Source organism: Sinocyclocheilus anshuiensis, unplaced genomic scaffold (assembly GCF_001515605.1).
Source record: "Sinocyclocheilus anshuiensis isolate Anshui unplaced genomic scaffold, SAMN03320099.WGS_v1.1 scaffold1036, whole genome shotgun sequence".
Lineage (NCBI taxonomy): Eukaryota > Metazoa > Chordata > Actinopteri > Cypriniformes > Cyprinidae > Sinocyclocheilus > Sinocyclocheilus anshuiensis.
In genome coordinates, this window is record NW_015550226.1 from 1730363 (window position 1) to 1738574 (window position 8212).

Below are 8212 nucleotides of genomic sequence, written 5' to 3' on the forward strand. Positions count from 1 at the left end.
TGGTGCAGTGAGGTCATCAGGGGCATAAAACAGAATGTTGTTTATCACACGCAGCATGTGTGTTACGTGGTATAGCCGTTTGAGGCTTGGGGCAGCAGCAAGTTCATCTGGTGTGATAGGGTGGCTGGAGGGGTCAGAGAGGTGGTGAAGAATGGTTTTTATGGAGGAGTCAGAAGCTTGCATGTCAGCAATGTCATTAGTAGAGATTTGAGGAGCCAGCGTAAGCAGCTGTGAGGTGGGCATTGTGGTGGGTTGAGTTTGTTTGCTGTGGGTTATGGCTGCCACGTTAAGGGTGAATGGGTGGGCTGGTGGAGACCATAACTCGCCGTGTAGTGCACTTGCTTTGGCTAGGGCATCCGTTTGGTCCTTGAGGTCCTTGTCTGGACCAGGTTGCTTCGAGTGTCCTTTCACTTTCTTCCAGTAGACGATTATATCATGTTCACTTGTGATGTCGTCGCATGCCTGGAACAGGTGTTGGTGTTTAACTGGTTTGTTGTTTGCTGTCTTGAAACCATTTTGCTTCCAGCCTGAAAGATGGGATGTGAAGCCATGTCTGGCATAGTTGGAGTCTGTGCAGGTGAGCAGTTCTCTGATGTTATGAGTTGATGCTATCTGCAGGGTTATGAGAATAGCTGCTATCTCAGCATATTGTGATGATTGTGGACCCAGCTTGAAGTGTTGTGGTGGGCAAGGTCGATCATTTACCCCAACTGCTCCCCGGGCGCCGCAGCAAAAAAATGGCTGCCCAGTGCTCCGGGTATGTGTTCACAGTGTGTGTGTGTTCACTGCTGTGTGTGTGCACTTTGGATGGGATAAATGCAGAGCACTAATTCCGAGTATGGGTCACCATACTTGGCCACACGTCACTTTCACTTTCAATGTTATTATGCGTCTAGGGCAGAGAAATAATGAGCTCTGTCCGGCTTAATTAAATGATGGGCTGGTCACATGTAAAGCTACAGGCAAATGAGCTCCATTCACCCCATAGACACTCTACTGCAAATATCCAGGACGTGTAAGAGCTTTTTAAAAAGCTGCTCTGGTAAAACAGTTAGTACTTGTAAATGAGCAGTAACAGTATACGACTGTTGAAAAAAATAAGGATCAGAAACATTAGTGAGTGATTCTCAAGAAATGATGCAATTTGTGCCTGAAAATATCAGGGATATCTATTATGAGTTTACTGAAACTTTTCATTTGAGATGGTTATTGCTGAAGTTTAAAAAAAATATACATATATTTTCACACCTCATGCCCAGCTTTCACGCCTCATTATCCACAAACGCCACAATAGACATAGAAATGAAGGCTCCACTACATAGAGACACAACCCTTCAACTTTCAGATTATTAAAATACTTTTTTTTATTCAGTGGCTGATTCTCAAACTATTGCTCATCAGTCTTAAATATGTGATTAAAGTATTTACTAATTACTAATGTTGCATTTATAATGTTTCAGGCCAGTCCAAAAAAAAATATAAAAATAATAACAGTTTTAACCTCTTAACCCAAATTGTTGTTTGTAGTAATTGTATACTATTACCATCACACACTTATTTAATGTCGACAAACTGTGAATCCTTAGAGATACGGAGATAACATAACTCCAACCTAGAAAACAATTAAATCTGACTTTTTGTTCACTTGCTTTCACAAATTTGCTTACATTTCATTACTGACTTCTCATTGCACCACACCACATTGTTTGCAGTCAACATTATTGTGCTTTGAGCCAAACTATTATGCAGATTATATGATAAAACTTTACAAATTGACACTGTATACAAATAATATACTTACATAAAACATATTTTAGAATCCCTCTCTTATCTTTGTGTTCTGCGCGAGAGGAATACAATATATGCATACAACATGAATTAATATTCATTTTGGGGTAAATTTTCCGTTTTATCAGTTCTCTTCTAAATCTAAATACATTGTGCATTAACATATTTTAATGTATACATATTTTAGTCCCAAATTAAACAGTCCTATTTATTTATTTATTTTCTCTCATCTGGCTTAATGAGCTACACTCAGTGGGTGTGAAACATGGAGATGTGTTCATTAACAGAGGTGTACCAGCAGTATACAGAAACGGCCATATTGATCTGTTGTTTACTCAAGGACCTACAAAGACTCAGTCCCTGATGCCGCCAACCTTTTCTATCAGATTAATGAAGTGACCACATGGGTAATAGCCCTTCAGCTGACAAGTCCATTCTAGAACATGGGAGACACTTCTGTCTTTCATTATTCCAGGACAAAGCATCCCTGCTCCCCCACTTCATTTTCCTTATCAACATCATGTTTGCTTTGTCCTTGGGGGACAGCTCTGGCATTGGGACCTGGCGACGACAGTGCTGCTCTTACCCTGATCAGCATAAACAAGCTCCGATGCCCTAATATGTTTATTTACCCTCTATTTAACTGAATGTTAAATCAATCATCTGCCTGCTCTTGCCACCAGCCCATGCCAGTACATCCATTTCAGTTGCCCACAGGCTGACAGAGAAGCAGCGAGCCGCACATATGTCTCCTGTCAAATGTGACAGAAATGGGATTTGCTGTTTTTCCTCCCCCTTACTTTATTCTTTTTGTTTCTTTGTATCCTTTTCATTCTTTTACCTATGCAAAAACACAGAATATTCTCAGATATATATTAGCACATGCAGTGGACTCCAAAAGTATATCTTTCTATTTAAACCTTGAAATAAATGGAAACTTTTAGCATTATGAAATATTTTAAGCAAAGAAACATTGGAATGTCAAATGAATAAGAAAATAAAGATTATGCACCGATTTCTAAGTCACCAATCAAATGTAAGCTAATTTGTGACAGAATGTGAACAAAATGTCAGATTTTTCGCTTCCACTGAAAATCACAATGCTCTTTATTCTCATTCTCACATCATGATGGAGAACATAAGCAACAAGTTTTGTTTAACTTGAGTGCTGCTGCTAATATACCAAAAACAACTACCTTCAATTTCTAAATTTTATGAATGAATAGAAAACATTGCAAAATAGAAAAATTTTTGGTAACACTTTTTTAATAAGATGTTCAATAAGAGTCACTTCTCAAACGGTAAGCTTAACTTTAAATTAAAAGTATGTTTTTCTAATATGTTGGACCTCTGACTGAAAGTGGTCTACTTTTACCTGTTGAGACTTCAATTTTAAAGACCCATAAGAGGCTTTTGGTTGTTTGAAAACATGCTTAATTTTTGTAGTTCTGTTAGATGACTCTAGTAGCGCAGAAACTGTCTACCCTAGCTTTAAAGGACTGGAGTCAGGGCCGTTCTTAGCTGACGCTGGGCCCGGTGCGAGGTAGGGAGCGGAGCCCCCTCAAGCGCGGGGCGCGGTGCGACCGCACCAGTTGCACCTCCCTAAGGACGGCCCTGACTGGAGTTAACAATGAACTTAACTTACAGTATGGTTCTGTTCTGGGCAAGAACTCCCTGAGCATCCATGCAGCCTAGCATTGATAAGAGCAGGGAGAGCAGCAATAACCCCCCAGGGTAAACAGAACAGAACCAACATAAATGTATTGCAGTGTAACAAATGGTCCACTGAAGGCGAGTTTAAGAACCCATGTGCAGTTTATTCATAAATAATCCCAAAATACAAATACAAAACAAAGACTTGACTTGATGTGACAGCAGGTTACAACATCAATACTCCACAGGAGACAAAGGCAACATGAGGAGGAGATGGGGATGGAGAAGGTTAATTAGCCATCGAGCAATGCAAAAGCTGGTGATAATACTGAAGGATGGGTGCTGTGATAAGTGTCGCATCCCCATAGGTAGACGTGGATCAACTGAGAGTCAAGAGAGACTAGACTAACGTGACCTGCCAGAACAAACGCCATACTTGATATTAACAAAGACAAATAAATACTGTAACAAATGTATTTCTCATTGTAAGTTACAATGAAAGAAGGGTAACATCCAAGTTAACTGGTCTCAAATAACCAAACAAAATTATTTTTTATGGGTTAAATCAGGTATAATTACTCTTAAAGGTAACAATTGCAGGTTACCATGTTAGCTTATGCATTATATCAGGTGTGAATGCGTGTATATAAATGTTTTTTTATACTGAATAAGATGTAAGGCAAATCTCAAAGTGAGATTCCACAATAGTGTCATTGTGTGTAATGAATGTGACCAATAGGAGATGAAGTCATTAGTTCAAAGCGCAGATATTTCTGCATTCTTTTATTACTGATATGACCTTTAAATTGAACTGCCTTGAACCAACTGCATGGCCTTATTCAATTAGCCAGCATGAAATTTTGGATGTTGATGTTGACCTACATGATGAATTGTTTCTGAACAGCTGAACATGTGAAATCATGTTTTTATTTTTTATTTTTATTTTATTAAGATGACCTACTGTGTTGAATTTGACACTCTTAGAATCACAAATACCATATGCAAACGTAGATTACCTTCAAATATTGGTGCCAATAAATCTGATATTAGCAATAAACATTTCAGCAGATAAATAACTTTAACTATCTTGGACATGAAGACTGTCTTCGCCATAACAACAGCTTATCTGAAAGAGAAACCGTTTAAGAATTTAAATAAAGCGTATGTGATTCAGTTTTTCATTATTTGGTGAAAAATCACAGTGCACTTTATTTGAACTGAATAAAAACAAAATCTATCAGGTAAAAAGAGGTTAAATGAATGAAAACAGCCCTAACACAGTGTGTGTGCCGCACACACACACACACACACACACACACACACACACACAGTGAATGGGTCTCTGACTTAAGCATTCATCTGTGGCAGCTGAAGACAAATGTGGTAGTTGTAATATCTGTTAGTGAGATGATGAATTGGTCTGTACTCTGCCATGCCTGAAAAGTGGATCACATATCTGACAATGCATACTGATGATTTTGTGCCTCTGCAGGGAAAATAGATACTTAATGAACAAGAGTTCAATAATGTTTAATTATCCTTCTAATACCCAAAAGATAAAAGTATTAAAGATAATGAAAGTCATTTGCATTCTTTTTTTTTTTTTTTTTGAGTGACTACATTGAACATTAAAGTGATTATATTTAACAGATATGAAAAAAAAATTAAATATGGGTATTACATATAGAAAGGGAAAAAAGTGTGAGATGTTACACTTATTTTTTAACATGCTGCATGATGGCAATAATGTAAACAGTCTAACCTTACAATCACAACATCATTTTATTGTATCCAGAAGCATAGTGTACAGTTAAAATGTCTACATAATGCATCCCTTGCAGTATTCTTGCATTTCATTATGTGAAATACAAAGGTAAGATGTGTAATTTCTGTATACCTCTACCACCATCAAACAGAAATAAGCACAAACTTACTAATCGCTTTTCCGACTGCAATTGATGCCATTATAAAGGAACATGTGGTATTCTGACGGTTACAACGAACCATATATTTTTTGATGTGTGCCTTATTTGTAAAAACAAAATAAAAACATGTAAGGCCTGCTAATATTTAAGCATCATATACGGAATGATACCAAAAATGAATGTGACATGACTATTGATAATGTGCTGTTTACTTAAAACAAACTCCACCAACATAAATTATTAACATATAATTAGAAATTCGCCAAAAACTTTTTTCCAGACTATTGTGCAAATATCAAATATCCACACATGACCCAGGCTCATTGGAAATATGTTACTGTGCCTACATTTCTGCAAAATTGAAAACCTTTCCTATAAGCACATTTCACAGTTTGTAGGTAAAATTAATATTAAAGGCAGCAAAATACCAACAACATTCTGTTCCTTTTCACACAAATTAGGATTACGGGGCAGATTTTTGATTATTAAAGATTTATTTTTGCTGTTTCTAGCACAATACTATTTTATGACTGTAAAACACTTTTGTCATGGCACATGATTTATAAGCAGATACATTTTAATGTTTGCATCACATAATCAGCTCCATCTGTATGGCTTTTCTGAGTAAACTTGCTTGGTAGCTCACCTGGTGCAGCATTGCACTTGTGATGTGGAGCTCTCGCAGTGTCATTTTGTAACCACAAGCCATTTTTCATGACACTGTGCTGTTTAATAAAACTGCATCTGAAACAGAGACAAATTAGGTAGCTTATTGTGTCTCTTAAGGTCATCTGAAAAGTACAGTGAAATGTACCCAGAGCAATGTATTTCAGGATTTTCAGAAATCACTTTACTGAAAAAAAAAAACATTAAAATGCAGAAAAAAGCCATACAAATATTATTGTTTATTCATGTAAACATCTTTGAGCATTTTTTGTGAAAGTATACAGGTTTATCAGCGATACAAAGAATAGTATAATGAATCGAAATGAACAGCCCAGGATTCTTTGCTAGCCATGATGAATATGCCTATCTTGAACATGAAGCTAAAGATATGAAAATCCACTTACATTAAATATAAAATATTTCCTGGCATCCAACTAGACTTCCTGGTTGCTAGTTAGCAGTTTAAATATATTATATGAGATGAAAAAAAAAGCTAGTTCCCTTACTTCCCTTATGAAAAACACATTTCAATAGATGTAATCATGGATTTTATCATTCAGTTTTCTCTAATAAATTGCTGTTTAACCATTTCCGCTTTTGCAAATATTTCTAAGAAAATGATGAGTGCATGCTGAAGAACAGGTTACAATTAAATGTATTGGGATTAGCAAGAGAATGTGCTCATTTGTATTAAATCCCACCAATATTAACAGCTTGCAAATATATTTGGAATAAAAATAAATATGAGTATATATATATATTTTTTTTTTCTCCATCCAGATTGAAAATAATAATAAAAAAAGCTTCAGGAGACAGTGTCTCTGACTAGATAAAAAAAAAATTCTTGCCTCCAAAATCCATTTTACTATGCAGATGATAGTTTTATCCTAATGGAAAAACCATTAGGGTAAATATTATGCAAACGAAGTGGCCCATTTCTCTCAACTCCGTTCACGGCCTCAGGGTTTGATAATGAGCTTCCATCTTTTCACAGAATGACAATTAGCTAACACATCTGAAGGATGCATGCAAGGCATATGCAAAGTTATAATACAACTGCAAGGTCTGCAAATAAATCCTGCTCATTCACCTTAGACTGCTGGCGATTCTGTGAAAAAAGATATATATCGTTAGCAGTATGGCTCAACAACGAAGAAATAAACATGCTATGTTTGCTATATTAAAATATGCATGAAGCATGAAATATTCTGACAGCTAGTCCCTGCATGTTACTACATCCTTACACTGCATACGACTTTGCAATTTATTGAGATATTGCATGGTGTTTGAGTACACAACTGATTATAAAATATAGGGAAGTCCAGGCTAGTCGTCACACTTTGTCTCAAGTGAATATTTCTTAGGATATATTTTATTTTTGAAATCCAACTTCTGTATAGGTATACAATGGTTCAGGAACTTTGCCAAAACTTTCCAGTATTACATGATGGAAGTCATTATTATTGTCCATGTCACAGGCAGGATATTTCAAGAACACTAAGGGTACATTTACACGGCAATATTGTGCAAAAAAAATAAAAATCTCCTTCACATTTTTGCATACCAACAACAACGTTGTCAAAACGATCCCTTTAACATGGCTCCACGGAAATGACTTAAACCACTGTATTATGAATGCCAGTAATTGCAATGTCACTTTGAAAAGAAACACTACACAAACATGTAATACGCATTCACATGACATCACCATTTTCACAAATTTGCATCGCTGTAATTTACGCAGAGACAATATTGGTATTATTTTCAAAAACTTGCACTTTAAAAACTCAAATGTGTTCTCAACTCTTACAGGTTTGATCAATCAACTAATAAGAGCACAGTGCTGTTCTAAAACGCCCCTTTGGGTTTCTTCAACTCAAAATAAACTAGTCCATATTAATTTGTATAGTTTTTCTTCAAAGCAGTAATATACACTACTTCGGTACAATAAGTAATGATGAAAAAATATGTAAATGTAACAACATTGTTAAATTACACAGCAAATCACTCAGCATGATTGATGGCAATCTGCCCACATGAAACTATTTGCTTAATAGCTCCTTGTGCCCATGTTTTGAACAACTTGTGTTGTGCACCTTTTTTCCACTGCAGCTCATTCTGGCCTTCAGCAGCACACAAACACAAACACACACACACACACACACACACACACACACACA